Source organism: Sarcophilus harrisii, chromosome 1, assembly GCF_902635505.1.
Source record: "Sarcophilus harrisii chromosome 1, mSarHar1.11, whole genome shotgun sequence".
Taxonomy (NCBI): domain Eukaryota; kingdom Metazoa; phylum Chordata; class Mammalia; order Dasyuromorphia; family Dasyuridae; genus Sarcophilus; species Sarcophilus harrisii.
This window is the reverse complement of record NC_045426.1, coordinates 79444393-79466176: the sequence shown is the minus strand read 5'-3', so window position 1 is coordinate 79466176 and position 21784 is coordinate 79444393. Positions and strand designations below refer to the sequence as shown.

Genomic DNA, 21784 nt, shown 5'->3' with positions numbered 1-21784 from the left:
GTGATGGTATGAATTAATGAATAATAATCATCAAGTCTGACATATCATGGGAGGTTCTCATTATATCCTAGACATATATCTTAGAGACATAGCAGAATCCCCTATAATTAATTTTCAGATCAATGAATCCAAGTAGGAAGCCACCAGCCACCTCTAGATATCTCTATTTGTTCTAAACCGTACTGTAGAATTTTCCAAATGATAGGATATAATCTTCAGGGAATGATAGCATAAGACCCATTCATGTGGCATATATAAAACAATGACCCAAATTATTGGATATTTTCAAATATAAGTCCAGCTTAAATATATCATTTTAAAAACTTTTTACTGGAGCTTTTTATTTACAAAACATGTGCATGGGTAATTTTTCAACACTGACTCTTGCAAAACCTTGTGTTCCAAATTTTCCCCTCTTTCCCTCCACCCCCTCACCCAGATGTTAGGTTAAATATATCATTTTTTAAATAAAGCTAATATTCAAATCAAAACTAACAAAAGTAAAAATTATGAATTCAACTGACAATGAATATCACTCCTATTATTTATTCTGGTATATGAAAACAAGGGCAAATTCAAATTGATCTTGGATGTGATCTACCACCTGTCAATTAGCAAAGAGTCATCATACAGAAATTGTGTTGTCATATGGCTATTATATCTGAAGTGGCATATAAACTCAAAAACAAAATAATCTTTTTGTGGAAGTTAAAGATTTGATAATAATAGTTAGATTTTTCAAGATCATTCATTTTGATAAAGATAACACAAATAAACTGGTTTCCAAAGAAATTAGCTTTTTAAAAAAAAATTGAAATGTTACAATTTATTGAAATGTTCAAAAATTAAATGTATATTCAATTGTCTTAATTTTTTCTTATTTTTTTAAAGGCAAAATAAATAAATAAATAAATTGAAGAGGAATTCATTGGAGCAATTAAAACTAGGAGAAAATATATTAAGGATGGTTTAATTGGCAGAAAAACAGAAACACAAAGATAGACAAATCCAGAAAATATGCTACATTTTATCATTATGATTCACAAATAATTTTAGTGATGGAAAGAGAAAAGACCACTGTTAACTTTGTAAATGCTTTAGCTATAAATGTCATGAAATTGAATAAAATTAAAGTTGATTGTGTGAAATGTTAATAATGTAAATAAAACTTGAACGTGTGTTTGTGTATATCCTCAGCCCCTCCCCTTCCAGTATACCTCTGTATTGCTCTATAAATATTGCTTCTGCCTAACTGGAGTGCAAAGAACAGTCATTCAGGGAAGGAAGTCATCACTAGAGGCCTGATGACTATAGTTTAATAAAAATAACAGACATTTATATATCATTTTAAACTTTACATAGTGCTTTATTTCCGCTATCTGATTTGAGCTTCATCTCTAGATATAGCATGAAATTAACATAATATAAAAATAAAACACATGACAAATTTACATTTTAAAAATCATTATGTAGAATAAATATTCAAGCAATGTGAGATAACTTTTATAGAGAAAATTAGATACATTAGAAAAAAATCATGCCCATGATATAAAAAGGATTGTTTACATTATATAAGGTTGTTTTATAACAATGGCCTCCAAAGTGGGGATGCACCCCCTAATAGTAAAGGAATAAATGAGAACTTTCATTTGTATATTTTCATCTAAAATGTTAGGAAAAAATGAACTTTATTGATATTTAATATATATTTGACACTGATACTTTCATTTGATCCAAAAGCCAAATGGTCATTTATCATGTATCTCATACAAGGCTACTTAAGGTTTGAGAAGGAAGTCCACAATATGGCAGCCTTGACAGCAGTACTCTCAATAATTCTTTCACTCTCAGCTAAGGACTAGTCCATATAATATTGACTAGAGTTAAGAAGGCCGATTTCTAATTCCATGTCAGACACTAGCTATCTGACTCTGAGTAAACAATTTAAACTCTCTCAGACTGAGTTTCCTAATCTGTACAATAAGATTAATAATCATTTTTGTTGTTTAGTAGTGTCCAATGCTTACGACTCATTTTTAGGAATTTCTTGGCAAAGATCTTAGGGCAATTTGCCATTTCCTTTACCACTCATTTTACACATGAGGAAACTAAGGCAAATGAGGTAAAAAGTGATTTGTGCAGGGTCACACAAGTGGTAGGTATTTAAGGTCATATTGAATTCAGGAAGATGAGTTCCTGACTCCAAAGTCAGAACTCTATTCACTGCACCACCTAACCAACCCCTGAACTAGTATGGAAATCAAAAGAATTAACAAATATAAAACTAAAGTACTATATAAATGGTAGGCATTATCATGATTTCAATATATTTTGATGCATCAAAGATAATATGATATCAAATTTATGGATTATATCATCTAATTCCAACTAAACTTACCCTCAATATGGACAAGTAGCCTTAAAAAAATTCCTGCAAAAGAACCATGGATTGAAGGTAATACTAATAATATTAGCCCAAGTGAAGAGAAAATAGTACAGCAACAAGTCTACCAATACAAACTCTCAACAATGATAGTCTTAAAAAAGATTATAAATAAGTAACAAAAAGAAAATTCAAACAATTTTTTAAAATTTGGTGTATTTTTGGACAATTATCAGCTCTGATGAGATTATCATTATTCTATAATTTATTATTTATTGAATGAATTTACCTCCAATCTCCTTAATGATGATGCTGATCCTAAATGTAAATTTGTGCCTAAATGTAAATTGCCAAGCTAATGATAGTATCAAAGTCATTAAGATTAGTGAGATGTTTTAAACTAGCGTTTTGTTGCCAAAAGGAGGTGTCATCTATAACAAGTCTCCTAACTGGCCAATTTAGCTAGTAAACAACATTTCCCAGCCTGTTTAAAAAGCTTCCAAATGAAGCATTTCAATGGGTCTTGAACTCACTTGTAAAATATATATATATATATAAAGTGGAAAGTGAGGGATTCAGGATTTGGATTGAGTCAGGAAGACTCTTCTTTTTGAGTTGAAATCCAGCCTCAGACACATATTAGTTGTAAGACCATGGGTAAGTCATTTAACCCTGTTTGCCTGAGTTTTCTCAGCTATAAAATGAGCTGGAGAAAGAAATAGCAAAGCAGTATCTTTGCCATGAAAATCCCAAATGGTGTCATGAAATGAATAACAACAAATTGTAAAATGAGTGTCTTGCTTTGGTGAGTGGAACCAGCAAAACTCTTCTCTTTTATGACTTTCCAAATCTTTGGGAAGTAGCCTTTTCAGCTATGAAAGCCATAAAAACCAATCATCAGAAGAGAATGATCTTTGGACCTATGATCGAAAAAGGACTAAATTGAGATTTTAAAAAAAATGAACTCTATATAGTAAACTTGTGTTTGACAAACCCAAAGACCTCAGCTTGTGGAATAAGAACTCACTATTTGACAAAAATGCTAGGAAAATTGGAAACTAGTATGGCAGAAACTAGGCATTGACCCACACCTAACACCGTATACCAAGATAAGGTCGAAATGGGTTCTTGATCTAGACATAAAGAATGATAGTACAAACAAATTAGAAGGATATAGGATAGTTTACCTCTCAGATCTGTGGAAGAGGAAGGAATTTGTGACCAAAGAAGAACTAGAGTTCATTATTGATCACAAAATAGATAATTTTGATTATATTAAGTTAAAAGGGTTTTATACCAACAAAACTAATGCAGACAAGATTAGAAGGGAAGCAATAAACTGGGAAAACATTTTTACATTCAAAGGTTCTGATAAAAGCCTCATTTCTAAATTCTATAGAGAATTAACTCAAATTTATAAGAATTCAAGCTATTTTCTAATTGATAAATGGTCAAAGGATATGAACAGACAATTTTCAGATGAAGAAATTGAAACCATTTCTAGTCATATGAAAAGGTGTTCCAAATCACTATTGATCAGAAAAATGCAAATTAAGACAACTCTGAGGTACCACTACATACCTCTCAGATTGGCTAAGATGACAGGAAAAGATAATGACGAATGTTGGAGGGGATGTGGGAAAACTGGGACACTCATGCATTGTCAGTGGAACTGTGAACAGATCTAACCATTCTGGAGAGCAATTTGGAACTATGCTCAAAAAGTTATCAAACTGCATACTCTTTGACCCAGCAGTGTTTCTACTGGGCTTATATCCCAAAGAGATCTTAAAGCAGGGAAAGGGACCCACATGTGAAAAAATTTTTGTAGTGAGTAGAAACTGGAAACTGAACAGATGCCCATCAGTTGAAGAGTAGCTGAATAAATTATGGTATATGAATGTTATTAAATATTATTGTTCTTTAAGAACCGATCCGCAGGATGATTTCAGAGAGGCCTAGAGAGACTTACATGAACTGATGCAAAGTGAAATGAGAAGAACCAGGAGATCATTATACACGGCAATAACAAGACTATATAATGATCAGTTCTAAGAGATCAATGACTCTCTTCAACAATGAAATGATTCAATCCTGTTCCAGTTGTTCAGTGATGAAGAAAGCCATATACACCCAGAGTGAGGCCTATGGGAACTGAGTGTGGACCACAATATGGCATTTTCATGTTTTCTATTGATGTTTGATTGCATTTTGTTTTCTTTCTCAGGTTTTTTTTCTTTCTAGATCTGATTTTTCTTGTGCAGCAAGATAACTGTATAAATATGTGTGTGTATGTTGTATTTAACATATATTTTTAACATATTTAACATGTATTGGACTACCTGCCATCTAGAGGAGGGGATGGGGCAAAGGAGGAAAAAAATTGGAATAGAAAGTTTTGTAAGGGTCGATGTTGAAAAATTACCCATGCATATGTTTTGTAAATAAAAAGCTTTAATAAAAAATGAACTCAATTAGTTATAGTGTCCTCACCAAAATATTTATATCAGCCAAAGCAAAAATATTATACAATTAATAAACAAAATAAAATATTAAATTTTAAAAAAATATTGTTTATGTCAATTTTTAAAAATATCTACATTTATAATGTACAGGGCATCACAAAAGTCTTACTGAAAATTGCACTGATTATATAATTATATATACATTGATACAAATCTGATATATATTATATATATATGTATATATAATTATATATACATTGACATATATTGATATATACACTTATATATATATACACTGATTAATGTAACATTTGACTATACCAATAAATTTTTGTATATTGAAAGTACATGCTCACTCTTTTTGTGGTGGCAAAGAATTGGAAAATGAGTAAATCATCAATTGGGGAATGGCTGAATAAATTGTGGTATATGGAAGTAATGGAATATTATTGTTCTATAACAAAAGGTTGACCAAGCCGATTTTTGAAAAGCTAGCAAAGATTTACATGAACTAATGCTGAATAAAGCAAGCTGAACCAGGAATACATTGTACAAGAATGTACAATGATCAACTATGAAAGATTTGGTTCTTCTCAGTAGTTCAGTGATTGTAGGCAATTCTAATAAATTTTGGATGGAAAAATGCCATCTTTATCCAGAAAGAGATAAGGAGATTGAATGTAAATCAACACATACTATGTTCACTTCTTTTTTCTGTATTTTTTTCTCCCTTGGTTTTTCCCTTTTGTTCTGGTATTTCTCTCTCAATGTGATTCATAAAGAAATGTGCATTAAAAAATAAAAATAACAAATAAAGGAAATTACACACTCAAAAAGTTTTCATTGACAGTGGATACACAATCAGAAACTTTAGAGACAAGAGGCAGCTAGGTGACAAAATGGATAGAGTACCAGCCCTGAAGTCAGGAGGACTTGAATGCAAATGGCCTCAAACACTTCACACTGATGAGTTGTTTGAATCTGGGTAAGTCATGTAACCCCAGTTGCCTCACACATGAAAAGTTGAGACTATTGATTTAGTCTTTGCCCTAATAGTGTTCTGTATAGGACCTTGAACATATTAACAACAAAAACAATGATAACTTACTCCATGCCAGGCACTCTGTCAAATACTTTAGAATTTTTTTTCTTTTATTTGACTCTCACAACAATCCTGGAAAGTAAGTGCTATTATTATTCTCATTTTACAGGTGAAAAATTTGAACTCAGACCTTCATGACTCCAAGAATAGTATTATCCATCCATGCTATTTATTTAACAAGCGGGGTTATCATAGGCCATTAGCCTGGATTCAGGGCCTAAGGGAGTAAAGTAGATAGTTATCTGAGTTGGGTCCTCAAAAAAGGCCTGGGGCTAAGATGTGTATGTACACATGCATGTGCATATGTGTGCGTGTACATATAAGTGTATGTAGACATTTTAGTGTGCAATTATAGCAATGCATTTATACACATATAAACAGTTAGCATAATGCTTATCTTTCCTTTTCCATTTATATCCTTCAAGCTGTCTAGGATTTTTTGGTGGGTTTTTCTTTTCTTTTTGTGCCTCAGTTTCTCTCCTCCTTTTTTATTAAAGCTTTTTATTTACAAAACATTTGCATGGGTAATTTTTCAACATTGACCCCTGCAAAACCTTCTGTTCCAAATTTTCCCCTGCTTCCCCTAGATGGCAGGTAGTCCAATATATGTTAAATATGTTAAAATATGACAAATCCAATACACACACACACACACACACACACACACAATATATATATATATATATATATTTATTTATACAGTTATCTTGCTGCACAAGAAAAATTGGATCAAGAAGGAAAAAAAACCTGAGAAAGAACACAAAATGCAAGCAAACAACAACAGAAAGAGCGAAAATGCTATGTTGTGGTCCATACTCAGTTCCCACAGTTCTCTCTCTGGATGTAGAAGACTCTTCATCACTGAACAATTGGGAACTAGTTTGATTCATCTCATTGCTGAAGAGAGCCCTGTTCATCAGAATTGATCATTGTATAATCTTGCTGTAGCTGTGTATAATGATCTCCTGGTTCTGCTCATTTCACTTAGCATCAGTTCATGTAAGTCTCTCCAGGCCTTTCTGAAATCATCCTGGTCATTTCTTATAGAACAATAATATTCCATAATATTCATATACCACAATTTATTCAGCCATTCTCCAACTGATAGGCATCCACTGAGTTTCCAGTTTCTTGCCACTACAAAAAGGGCTGCCACAAACATTTTTGCACATGTCGGTCCCTTCCTTCCTTTTAAGATCTCCCTGGGATATAAGCCCAGCAGAAACACCACTGGGTCAAAGGGTATTGTGCCTCAGTTTCTATATCTGACAGAGACATAATCTTGGGCCTGATGAGATGGGACTTAGAAAACATCAGACTAAAAAGGCTAAGCAGTTTACAAAATCCCTTTTCTCCATCCAGAGAAGGGAAGACCGACCCCATCCCCTGAGAAGTGGAGCCTGCTATACTCTTCTGAGATCATGTATGAATGGAGGAGAGAGGTACAACAGAGCTTCTTCTCCATCTTGAACCTACCCTTCTCTTTACTTGTGAAGGAGGAGCCCCCTCCTCCCTGACTTTGGAAAAGCCTGAATCTTTCTCCTCAAGATCATATAGCTTCAGAAAATATCAGAGTGGGAAGGGGACTTAGAACATAGGCAGTCCTTAGAACAAAGTACATATGCTAGAACTGGAGGGAACCTTAGAATACAAAAGATGGAATGTCATAGTAGAAGGGCCTTTAGAACATATATTATAGATTCTCTGCTGTGAAGGCCTTTGGGAATCATCTAGTTCAACCATCTCCTTTTGTAGTTGAGGGGTCTGAGACCCCAAAAGAGTAAGGAGTTTTAAGGGTTTTCAAGAGTTTTCCATCCCCTTAGAATCCTCTCTAGGGGCTTGTTCCAAGGCCCCCTATCTTAGGGACTAGAGCCAAGCCAAGAACCCCCTCCTTCCCCAGTCATCATGCAAGAAGGCAAAGTCCAGGACCACAGTAATTGTAAAAGCACTGATCCCACTGACCTGCCACAAGTCCCTTTATGGTGGTAATGTTTTCCTATCCAAGAAACACCCAATTAAGAGCATCAGCGGTTTACAAAATCCCTTTCCTACACCCAAGGAAGGGAAGACCCTCTCCCCGCTGAGAGCTGGAGCAGGGCAAAAGCTGCCAGAAAGCAACAAACTCTGCCTGGCCTAGGGCTTCCTTTAATAAGCCAGCTTGCTAAAGGTAACTCACACTAATGACTTCCCGAGGTTAATTGCCGTGAGTAATAGGCTTCTCTAATCTGTCTGCCTCAGGGCTGCTCCCAATGGGGCTCCGGAAGGACCCACGTGCCTGTGGTTCCCAGGATCAGCCTTAGTGATCGCTGTGATGCTAGGAAGCTCTCCAGGCTTCCTTTCAAGCACCAAAGGGACCTAGAGCACCTGGGTCCCCAAAGTACTTTGGCAATGGATTTTTATTGTTGTTTGTTCTTCCTTCTCAAAGAAGACCAATGACATCAGGAGGGAATGTCTTGTCTTGCAAGTGAATTGGATATAAGTGAGGGAGAGCTGTGCAAAGTCATCAGTCTCACTTTCACCTCCACAGTCATCAGAATCCAGTGGCAAGATATAGGTCAGAACAAATGTAATGGCCCTAGATTCAGTGGGAGACCTTGATCTTTTTAAGCCAAGGTCTTTCCCAGATCTCAATTTGTCTGAAGCAGTATCCATTCAATGATTTAAGGCTAGGTAAGAAATGAGGCAAAAACAAAACAAAACAAAATAAAAAACATCTAGTTTTCCGACTTAAAAATTCTGGATTCTGGGCAGAACATAAACAATTACTATTTATGCTCATTCTGAGCCATCAAAACCCAATGAACAAGGGAGACAAAGGCTGCAGCTTATTGGCCAATCAAACGAGAGCCAGAGTGATTTGAGTTTAAGATATGGCTAAGTGGCTCCATTTAAATCCCAACGGGCTTTATCAAAGTCTAGTTTTCCAGTGCTGTATTTCAAGAAATTATAAATGAAATTACATAGGTCAAAAGAATAGATTGCTGAAAGAAGGCAAGAAGGAAGGAAGGAAGGAAGGAGGGAGAGAAGGAGGAAAGAGAGAGGAAGGGAGGGAGGAAGAAATAATCTATTGTCAATTCTATCGATAGACTAGATCACTCAATCAGCAATGAATTCTAAGCAACTAGACAATGTGGGCCACTGAGACTCTGCCCAAAGAAAAGTGGGAATAGAAGAGGCTGGGCTACAGTACAGCTACCCCATGAAAATGGCATGGCTTAGGTACAAACCTGCCCCATGTTACATATTAGTTTTCACAGTACAGTCATCCATGAAGTAAAGGCTCCAAATTACTGGTCCAAATTACAATGGCTCTGGGATGCCAGCATGGAGCCCTACTCCTCCATGTTCACATCCCTTAAATCCCCTTCCCATTAAAAAGCCAGAACAGGGATAGACTTTCTCTCTAGAGCAATCCTTTTCTACTACCCTCAGCATCATTTGCTCTACTATCCTTTTTTTATTTCCTTCATGAAGTGATTTCTAAGGCAGGGAAAGAATGCTGGACAATCACCAGTTACCTCTTAATCACCAAATCTAATGACTCTTTCTAAATCTTCATCCTCTTCAATCTCTCTGCATCATTTGATACTGTCAACTACCCTCTCCTCCTGGATAGTCTTCCTTTCTGGGTTTCCATGGTGATGTTCTTTCTTGGTTCTCCCACCTGTCTGGGCTTTTCTCTAAGTTTCCTTTGTTGGATCATAATCTGTGTCCCATTACATAAATCTTAGGGCTCTCTCTACACACTCTCTTGATGATCTCATTAGCTCTTATAAATTCAGGTATCATCTCATTTCAGATGATATCTGTAACTACATATCAGATGATATCATATCTATATATCCAGTCTTGATCTCTTTCCTGAGCACCATCCTATATCACCAGTTGCCTATTAGATATTTCCATTTAGATGTCCCATAGGCAATTCAAATTTAACATATCCAAAATAGAACCCATTATATTTTCCCCAAAACCCACTCCTGCTAACTTTCATATTTCTGTCAAGGACCCCATTAGTCTCCTGCTGTTATTCTCCTAATCATTCTCAATTTTTCACTCTTTTCCTCCCCTCCCCCCATCCAATCAATTGTCAAATATTGTTGATTCTATAAAGCATTTGGACTTCCTCTCTACTCACAAACCATTATTCTAGTATAGGCTTTTATCACCTCTTATTTAAATTTCTCCCAGCTCCAAACCATCTTCCTCATAATTGTCAAAGAGATATTACTAAAACTAAAGTGTTCAATCAACTCCAGTGCCCTGATTTTCTCTAAGATAAAATTGTTATTCAGTTAAGTCTGACTGTACATGACATTTGAGGTTTTCTGGGTAAAGATATTGGAATGGTTCGCCATTTTCTTCTCCAGTTCATTTTATAGGTGAATAAATTGAGGCAAACAGGGTTAAATGATTTGCCCAGGGTCACACAGCTAATAAGTGTCTGAGGCTAGATTCGAATTCAGAAGGATTCATTTTCCTAACTCCAGGCTGGATACTCTATCCACTTTGCCACCTAGGATTAAATATATACTTCTTTTTTTGGTTTTTAAAGCTCTTTAAAATCTGGCTCCAACTTAATCTTTCCAGACTTCCTAATATTTTATGTTTCAGGCAAACTGGCTTACTTGCCAGTCCCTTCATACAATATTCCCTTTCCAATTTCTATGTTTTGTCCCAGGCTTTCACTCTCACCTGGAATTCACTTCCCCTCCTGACCCCTCCCTGGCTTCTGTCAAAGATCACCTCAAAGGACCAGGAGATCATTATATACTTCAACAGCAATACTATATGATGATAAATTCTGATGGACCTGGCCATCTTCAGCAATGAGATGAACCAAATCAATTCCAATAGAGGCAGTAATGAACTGAACCAGCTATACCCAGAGAAAGAACTCTGGGAGATGACTATGAACCACTACATAGAATTCCCAATCCCTCTATTTTTGTCCACCTGCATTTTTTTATTTCCTTCACAGGCTAATTGTACACTATTTCAAAGTCCGATTCTTTTTGTACAGCAAAATATCTGTATGGACATGTATACACATATTGTATTTAACTTCTACTTTAACATATTTTACATGTGTTGGTCAACCTGCCATTTGGGGGAGAGGGAATGGGGGAAGGAGGGGAAAAGTTGGAACAAAAGGTGTAATTACCCATGCATATATCTTGTAAATAAAAAGCTATAAGAAAAAAAAAAAAAAGATCAGCTCAAACTTTCTCCACGAAGGCCTTCCTGATATCTTCTCCACCTCTCTCTACCCACTCCAAATCAATTAATATTTACTTTGTATATTTTTTATTTTCTTAGGTAATTCACATAAAACTTAAGAGTTCTCATCCTAATTTACTTTCAATCCAATCCCTACTACATTTCCCCTCAGAATTCTAGGGGTATTCCTCAGGGTGTTGGAGTCTCTTTGTAATGCCATAGCTCATGAGTCCCCATCTGTATGCTTCCCACCATGATTGGGATACTAATTATTCAGCTTCACTTATTCAGCTTTTTAAAAAGATGTTTTACAATAGCCATATAATTGATATTAAAAATCTCTCAAATCATGAAAAAGGGAAAAGAACCCATATTAACAAGGTTTGTAGCAGTTCTTTCTTAGTAGCCAGGGACTGGAAATTGAATGAATGCCTATCAGTTGGAGAGTGGTTAAATAAGTCATGGTATATGAATGTAATAGAATATTATCATTCTCTAAGAAATGACAATTGGACTGATTTCACAAAGACCTGGAAAGACTAAAGTGATGCTAAGTGAAGTGAGTAGAACCAAGAGAACATTGTATATAGCAATAACAAAATTATAATGATCAACTGTGATGGACTTGGCTCTTTTCAACAATGAGATGATTCAAAGCAGTTCCAATAGACTGGTGATGGAAAGAGTCATCTGCTTCCAAAAAGAGAACTATGGGGACTCAATATGGATCAAAACATAATATCTTTGCCTTATTCTTGTGGTTTGTTTGTTTGTTTGTTTTCTTTCTTATTGTTTTTTCTCCCTTTTGATCTGAGTTTTCTTGTGCAGCATAATGAATACAGAAATATGTTTAGAAGAATTTAACGCATTTAATTATTGTTTGTAATTGTAATATATTGTTTGCTGTCTAGGGGAGGGAGGAGGGAGGAGGAAGAAAAATTTTGGAACACAAGGTTTTGCAAAGATGAATGTTGAAAACTATCTTTGTATAATTTTTTTTGGGGGGAAGCTATTATTAAAAAAAACCCAACATCCCTCAAAATTCTATAACTAACTTTCCTACAAGTGCAATAAAGTCCAAGGAAAGGTGCATTAAAACCTATAGAGCACAAAGTGGTAATGCAGCTCCCGGGAATCTTTTTGCTCAAGTCCTCAAAATGTTCCCCTTAGTTGTGGGGTATTTTTCTCCCGGGCTCTTTGTACAATGTTGAATTTGCATGTAGTTTATCCTTGGCACTTACTGTCAGTTCTTTCTAGGATTAGGACATTAGTGGGAATATGGGAAGTCCAAAATCCTCCAGACCTTTTAAAGCTCACAAGGTCCTCTGATAGCCAAGGGGAGAGTAGAAAGAAAATTGAAGCAAAAAGCTGGTTGGTAAACACTTGCCTTCACCAGGGTGTGTGAGGAACATAAGAAAACAGAATGGAAATGAAACAAAATTTCAGGACAAATGTGACAGTTGCCGATTACTGCGGTGCCATCTTTTGCCTAGAACCTTTTTCTGAGGATCTAAATACAAATTTTAGTATTCTATTAACCAATAATACAAACTCCCTGGGTTCAATCTCTCCCATAAGCCCTAATACTCAAGTGAGCAAGGGAAACAGTGGCCAACCACCATTTTAGAGATAACACAGTTACTCCAATTTCCTGATTCCTTTAAAAGGAGATAATCATATTTGGCTCTTCCTACTCCTAAACTGGGACATCCTAGATGAGCAGGGGTCGTAAGCCAAAAGTTTTCCCCAGATGGCTAGAAAGCTAAGGATGGAATGAGGTCTGAAGGTCCACTTTGGCTAAAGCTTTGAGCACAAGAAATTCAAGGTTTCATGAATAGACTTCTTCCCACCCTCCCCTCCAGTAGAGAACTACAGAACAGAGATCTCCCAGAGGAGTTATTTTGTCCACAATTTGGATCTAGGGGAGATAGTCTTCCTTCTTCAGTTAGAAAGAGATGATTCTGTCTTTTCTCTGTAGACTTGAAGTGTAGGTGGGCCCCCATGCCAGGAAAAGAACCACAAAGACTGTTCAGGTCAAATGTTCCAACCACAAGAAGATTCAAAGCTAATCATGAACTCTAGCTTCACCACTGGGAATTCCCACCTAATTATTAATGCCTGCTCACTGAACTGTATAGATATAAGGCAGAATAGAGGCTCTCCAAAACCACAGATTCACAGGGATGGAAGGGCCCTCGGGAACATCTGCTGAGTGCCAGTTTGAAAGATGATATCCAGAAAGGAAACAGGCCATTAGTGGAAAGAAGAATGGAACCCAAGTCTCCTGACTTCTCTTTCCATGGCTCCTTTGGTTGGCTCTGCCACATAGAAGGTAATGAAGCACATGAAAGACCACTGCCTCTGGAATCAAAGGATATTTACTACCCATGTGATCCTGGGCAAGTCACCAGGCCTTAGTTTTGTTTGTTTGTTTGTTTGTTTTGTTTTTAATCTGCAAAAGGGGGGGTAGAGGTCAAACTGCATGGCTTCTGAGGTGCTTTCCAGTTTTACACTGGTTCTGGAGCCTAAGGAAGGGGAGGTAGTTGGAGCTTAGCAGTTATCTTCATTACCATCTTTTTGAGATGCTAATAAGGTTTGTGCCCTCAAATGTGCCTGGCTCAGTTAGCAGTGGACTATTCTTTCTTCCTTTAAATGAAACATAAAACCAATTACACTCACTGCTATCATTATCAGAGGATCTATCTTATGTTATAGTTTAGACTTGCCATGTCTTCCACAGGGTCCCAGTGGAGAACAGCTCAGTCTTGGGGCAGCTATAGGGTACAGTTGGAGTGAGGAGGACCTGAGTTCAAATCTAGCCTCAGATTGTTACTACCTATGTAATCTGGGCAAGTCACTTAATCTGAGAGAAGAGAGAAAGACACACACACACAGAGAGAGAGAGACAAAAGGAGAGAAGGACAGAGAGAGAGGGAAGGAAGCTCAGTCCTGATTCCCAAAAGCAGATCAGGAGATAGGGACTGAAGATCACTGAGCATCCTAATTTGTGGGTGGGCCTTAAGATAGATAGTGTGCTGGATAAAGACTGTCATACTACCAATTAATTTTAACTCATCCACCAGGGTGAGAATATTCCCCTCACAGAAACCAGAATAAATATTCAACTCATTATTTTTAATTAATTGAAATCCTCTGATCTCCCTGTTTCCCAGATCACAATTTGAAAAGAGGAGTCTGAAGTAAAAAAAAAACACACACACACACACACACACACACACACACACACAAAACAGAGAAATGGGTGCCTGAGGTAGGTAAAGGAAGTTTTATCTCTTTCCCTTCACAGATAAGGAAACAGACCCAGAGAGAGAAAAAGACTTACCTAAATTCACATAGCTATTAAGAAAGAGACAAGATTAGAATCCACAACTCCTAATACCTCAATACTTTCTTTTTTTCTCCTGCCCATCAAATGATTTCATTTGTTTGAAAACATTTTAGAAATTTTGATGTTATGAAAACACCAGTTTTTGTTGTTGTTGTTGTTGTTGTTATCAGACAGCTCAATGTGAGCTCCAGGAAATGGCTCCTTCTTCTAAGAAATGTAAGTGATAGATGCTACTCTGGGTGATCTTCCTGGGAGCTCTCATATACTAGGCTGTAGATTTCAATTTTGTGTGGTAGAGGCCCAGAAAAAAATGTCTGAGCACAAAATATGAACTAATCCATACAATAATGAATAACTGACATTTATATGGCACTTTAAGGACTACAAAGTGATTTATGAGTATTATCTCATTTGATCTCCACAATAGTCTTGTGAAATCAATGCTATTATTGTCTCTATTTTACAGATGAGGTTAAGAGAGCTTAAATGATCGTCTAAGGTCAGTCCTTATCTTGGACAGGACACTTGTCCTATCTTCCTGACTTTGAGTCAGGTTCAAGCATTGGAAACTTTAGGATAATGGGATCCCATGACCTGATGTGTCCTATCAGAGCTGTTGCTCTGAGGCAATCTCAGCTAAGGAAATCACATACTGATATGGAAAGAACATTGGATTTAAAATACAGCTACAGTAGCAACACTAATAGTAGTAACAACAACAGCAATAGCAGCAGCAGTAGTAATAGTAGCAGCAGCAGCAACAGTGATAACAGCAGTAGCAACAATAACAGTAATAGCAAAGGTAGTAGCAGCAGCAACAGTAGGAGTAGGAGAAGCAGCAGGAGTAATAGTAATAGTCAACATTTATATAGCTCTTACTATGTCAGGTACTGTGCTAAGCACTTTACAGTTATGATCTCATTTGATCCTTAAAACAATCCCAAGGTAGGCGTAATTGTTATACCCATTTTACAGATAAGGAAGTTGAGGGAAACAGGGGTTAAGTGAGTTGCCCAGCTCATACTGCTAATAAGTATCTGAAAACAAATTTGAACTCAGGACTTCCTGATCAGGCCTGGTACTCTGGATACTATAGTACTCCCAACCACCATCCCAGTAACTCCTTCCACTTTTGACCATTATAGTTTTCAGGGACATTTTTTATTACTAATGGCCTAAATTTTCTTCTTTACAACTTCTACTCATTATTTCTGGTTTTTCTTTCTGAAGTCAACCAGAATAAGTAGAATTCCTTATTCTTGAGGATGATTCTTAAGTCCCCTTAAGTCTTCTCAAGTCTAGACAGTTAGGTAAAGCAGGAGATGGAGAGCCCTGGGCCTGGAATCAGGAAAATCTGAGATCAAATCTAGCCTCAGAAATTTACTAGCTGTGTGATCCTAGCTAGGTAAATTACTTTAACCTCTCTTTGCCTCAATTTCTCCCTCTGTAAAATGGAAATAAAAATAGCACCTGTCTCCCCCAGTTGTTATGAAGATCAAATGAGATAATATTTATATAATATTTATCAGGGCCTGGCACATAGTAGGCACTTAAAAAATGCTAACCATTATTCTTCTTAAACTACCCTTTTCCTATATGTTTAGAAGAATTGTATGTGTTTAAACAATATTGGATTGCTTGCTGTTTGTGGGAAGGAATAGCGAGAGGAGAGGGGAGACAGTTTTGGGACACAATGATTTTGCAAAGGTGAATGTTGAAAATTATCTTTGCATATATTTGGAAAAATAAAGTATCATTGCCATAAAAAATGAAAAATGAAAAAAAGTCTATCCTTTTCCTTTGGCTAATAGGCAGAGGACATAGATTCAAAGACCTTCATCATCCCTATTATTCTCCTCTGGATACTTTCCAGCTTACCAATATCCTTCTTAAACCATAGCCCCCAGAACTGAAAATTCTCTCAATGAGCTGTGACAAGGGCACAGTGCAAGGAGGATCTCACCTTTTTCCCAGAAGCTCTGCCTCTCTTAATGCATCATTATATTATAATATTGCATTAGTTTTTTGGCAACCATGTCACCCTGCTGGCTCCTACTGAGCTTTCAGACCATAAAACTCCCAGCTCTTTTTCCAACAATCTAGGTATGCCTCTTCCATCTTGTACCTGTGAAATTAATTTTTTATTTTACCCTGGCATAAGACTTTATATTTATCTCTATTAAGGGATCCTTATCATCTTATCAGGTTTAGCAGTGCTCTAGCCCAGTGATGTCAACCTTGATTAGAAATGAAAGTCAATAAACCATACATAAGAATTCCTCTGGGCTGCTTATAGACTTAGTTTTAAAATGTGTCCTTATCTATGTTTCATTGTATTTTTTTAATCTATTTTGTTAACTATTTCCCAGTTACATTTTAATCTGATTCTATCAAACAAGGAGTGTTGCAGGCTGCTTGCCTGACACCTCTGGTCTTGATTATCAAGATCATTGACATCTCTCATCTAGCATGTTAACTGTCCTATCCAGTTTGGTGCCATTTGCAAATGTAATGCATATAATATCTCTTGGCTTTATCTAAGTCATTGATTAAAAATACTAAACAGGAAAGGGCCAAGCACAGATTTCTTAGGTACTCAAATGGATTATCTCCTGCTGTGCTAACACTGACCATTCACGACCACTCTTTGAGTCCAGCCATCCAAAGTTCTAAATTAGTCCCATTGCATTATCATCTACTCTGTATCTCTGCATTTCCTCCACAAGAATAATATGAGATGCTTTTTTCAAAGGGACTAAACTTATGACTTCATTGGCAAAAGAACTCATGGGTGAAGAACTTTCCTCCTCCTTTACCAATGTAAGTCATCCCCCTAGAGCAGAAAGATTCTTAATCTGGCATCCATAGATTGTGCCAACCCTGCCTCAACCCTGCCAATGGAATATATTTATCAATTTCCTGCAGTCTGTGATTTAAAAAAAAAATATTGTGTTTCAATATAATTTGTTTCCTTTGCAATCCTTTATATTTTATGCTTTTAAAAACAATTCTGAGAAAGGATCCATAGACTTAATAATATAGATAGCATTTATACAGTGCTTTGTAAAGGGCCGGAACTTTGGAGAAGTATACTTGAAACAAGGTGTTAACTCAGTGGAATTGATGAGATAATGGTTCTCTAGTTCATATATATCTAGTGATAAATCTAGTGTGATATAATGATATAATCACTAGATTGGCTTATACTCAGTATACTATAATAATGTAATTGTAATAGGGGATTTAAAGGCTGAGAGAACTGAGGACAAAGTCAGACTCAGACTGAGAGGGGTTGAGACTGGCAAACTGCTGGAGGAGACTGGGTCAGACTATGACAGACACAAACTGTGAAGAAGACAATAAATTCTATTCTTGTCCATCCTCCTGGTGGCTATCCTGTTGAGACCAAGGCCCTTCTGGAGGATCTCCAGAAAGCTAGCCCGGACATTATAGTGCTTTACAAGTATTATCTCATTTGATTGTCACAATAACAATGGGAGATAAGCACTACTATTATTTCCATTTCACAGATTAGGAATTTTTTTTATTTAATAGCCTTTTATTTATTTACAGGTTATATGTATGAGTAACTTTACAGCATTAACAATTGCCAAAACTCTCGTTCCAATTTTTCACCTCTTACCCCCCCACCCCCTCCCCCAGATGGCAAGATGACCAGTAGATGTTAAATATATTAAAATATGAATTAGATACACAATAAGTATACATGACCAAACTGTTATTTTGCTGTACAAAAAGAATCAGACTCTGAAATATTGTACAATTAGCTTGTGAAGGAAATCAAAAATGCAGGTGTGCATAAATATAGGGATTGGGAATTCAATGTAATGGTTTTTAGTAATCACCCAGAGTTCTTTCTCTGGGCGTAGCTGGTTCAGTTCCTTACTGCTCCATTGGAAATGATTTGGTTGATCTCATTGCTGAGGATGGCCAGGTCCATCAGAAATGGTCATCATATAGTATTGTTGTTGAAGTATATAATGATCTCCTGGTCCTGCTCATTTCACTCAGCATCAGTTCATGTAAGTCTCTCCAGGCCTTTCTGAAATCATCTTGTTGGTCATTTCTTACAGAACAATAATATTCCATAATATTCATATACCACAATTTATTCAGCCATTCTCCAACTGATGGGCATCCACTCAGTTTCCAGTTTCTAGCCACTACAAAGAGGGCTGCCACAAACATTCGTGCATATACAGGTCCCTTTCCCTTCTTTAGTATCTCTTTGGGATATAAGCCCAGTAGTAACACTGCTGGATCAAAGGGTATGCACAGTTTGATAACTTTTTGAGCATAGTTCCAAATTGCTCTCCAGAATGGTTGGATTCATTCACAACTCCACCAACAATGCATCAATGTCCCAGTTTTCCCACATCCCCTCCAACACTCATCATTATTTTTTCCTGTCATCTTAGCCAATCTGACAGGTGTGTAGTGGTATCTTGGAGTTGTCTTAATTTGCATTTCTCTGATTAATAATGACTTGGAGCATCTTTTCATATGACTAGAAATAGTTTCAATTTCTTCATCTGAGAATTGTCTGTTCATATCCTTTGACCATTTTTCAATTGGAGAATGGCTTGATTTTTTATAAATTAGAGTTAATTCTCTATATACACAGATTAGGAAATTAAGGCAGAGATTCAGTGATTTGCTCAAAGACACAGCTAGAAAGGGTATGAGGCTGCTTTGAACTCAGGTTTTCTTTACTCTGGATCCAACTCCTGGAGGAGATGGGGCCATCTAAATGCTACTTCATCAGACTATCAAAGGAATCCATGACTTAATCACAAGAATAGTGAAGAATCTCTGTCTTAGAAGGTTTCCTAGAACTGAGAAGTTATATGACTTGTTGAGTGTCCCACAACCAGGATGTGTCAGAGAACTGGCTCAATCCCAGGTCCTCTTGACTTTAAAACCAGATGTCTATCTGCCATACCCCTTACTTCAGAAAGAATTTTACAAAAGGTAAGCTCTAACAGATGGCTGTACTAGAGGGAATTTTCTACTCTTATTTCTAATATTTTACTACTATCCCCTTTATCATTCTAAATCTCCCAATAATCATATTTCTTTTATACTTAACAGTTTGAGATATTGAGGTTGGAGAAGATACCCATGGAGATCTTCACAGCCGACAAGATCCCTCCCTTGGAACGTTTATAATACTCTGATTTGGTTCTTGTGTACTAAGCATGTGGGTATATGTTTTATCTCTCCCAAAAGGCTGGGAGATGTCTGAGAGCAGGTCTAGTTAACCTTTGGGTGATGATCTAGTTAAACTTTGCCTTCTCAGCACAAAGCACAGAGTTGTAGCTAGCTGCTGAGGCAAATTTGTTTGGGAGTAAGACAGTTTATCCAGATGGAGAAAGAAGGGCACAACAAGACGGAGGACAATTCACTTCAGGTACTGTCATACAGAGCACCAAACAATTCCACAGGGATCACCATGCCTCTCACCTCTGGAGAACTCCAAGGTTAAGCACAGAAATAAGAGGAAAGATTCCAATGTAACTAGCATGGGATTAACAGGGCTTTATCCTAAGGTTTTGTCAGGAGTGGGTTTGAGGAGGGGGAGTATGTTTTGTTTACCCCATCCAGGAGAGAGAGTATTGGACTTGGAGTTAGGAGCAACTTAGTTTAAGACCTAACACTTAATAGTCTGTGTGATCTGGAGCAAGTCACTTAACTGCTATCTGCTTCAGTCTCCTCATCTGTAAAATGGGAACAATAAAAGCTCTCCCTACCAAAATGTTGTTTCAAGTTGAAATTAGATAATATTTTAAACAACTTTACAAATCTTAAAATTCTGTTTACTATGTAAATGCTACTTATTATTGTTATTATTAATATAATCTCTTTGTCTAACATCGAGGAAAGCACAAAACCTTAGTCAACAGATATCTACCAATATATATAGAGATATATATATCAACAGTTTTATATATATGACCCTCACAATACCACTTTAAGGTAGGTCCTTTGAGAGAAAGTAAAGTAGGTTTATGAACATGAACAGGTCACTTAATATCTCTGACCTTTGTTTATCTTCATTTGGAAAATGGGAAATACCATAGTACTTCCTTTTTACTTACCTTCTACCTCTACCTCCTTATGTCATGGTAAAGCACTTTAAGGAACTAAATAAATATCAAAATAGCAATATAGGAGATTGATCAAAGGTAAAAGCTCCCTAATCAATCTGATAAACTTATCAGAAGACAGGCCTTAATAGGGGAATTTTTTTGGTATAAGGAGTGATTGTGAAGTTTCCCTAAATGGATTTGGGGAGCTTCCGGGGAACTATGGTATCTTCCTAGAGTAGATGTACTCCTTGATATTTGTTGGCAGGAGATTATGGGCCATAAAGGACAAGACAAACACAAGTAGACTCTATCAAGTGAATTTATTCAGCCTACAAAGATACTGCTGGTAAATAGAGATCAAGAATATGTAATGGTATAGATTTTTAGGTACAAATCCACAGCTTGCTTCTTCACTCAATGTATCCAAGTCTGACAATCTCCATAGTCTACTAAGAGGTAAGGATCCTACCAGGTCGGAGCAACCTTGAGCTTCCTGAGATACATACAAGGCCTTAAATTATATCTGAATATAGAAAACTTTTGTACTGTAACTGCATGGATTTCCTTTACATTCAACTTGAATTTCTTGCTATCCCAAGGTACTCTCTGCTTTGAAATACTGTTGGCACCTGGTGGAGGACTCAGGGGTATGAACATTGCATATGATATCAGATATTTTTCTATATAGTTAATCAGATTTGCTGGATTTTTTTCTTTTTTAATTTATTATAGAGGATGGGTCTCTGGAAATGGCAAAAGGGTGTGTGTATGGAGGGAATATATGTGATGGTTTTTTTTAAAAAAAGATTAAAAAAAGAAATGTTATCTATATTACCATACTTTCTTCTTCCCTTGTTATGTAGCAAGCCAGAACATGATCATCATATGCCTCTTTCTAAAGGATGGGGATATAATAACTGGGGAGGCCAGACTGATTGACTTTTACTTGGGAAGGTGAATTCAGAGAAACTACACCATTGTTTTAGATTATAAAAAGAGCCTTCAAGGACTTGGGCTTTCCTTTTTCTTTTTTCATTTTCCTCTTCAACCTGAGAAATCCTGAGAGTATAATAAATATAACCAGACATAAAGCTTTGCAGTGGTGGCTTTGGAGAGATAAAATGGGTACAGCATAGTCTCTGCAAGTCTGCCTCC

The 21784-nt window shown here is 36.5% G+C and overlaps 1 protein-coding gene across 1 annotated transcript in view; it reads right to left on the bottom strand.

Moving 5' to 3' along the window:
- The window catches only part of SFMBT1 (Scm like with four mbt domains 1), a 170991-nt gene extending 161403 nt beyond the window's left edge, over positions 1–9588 (bottom strand). The window contains exon 1 of the mRNA XM_031957430.1: positions 9469–9588. The gene's annotated coding sequence lies outside the window, so the exon portion shown is untranslated. The remainder of the gene's footprint in view (positions 1–9468) is intronic.
- Between the last annotated feature and the right edge of the window lie 12196 nt (positions 9589–21784).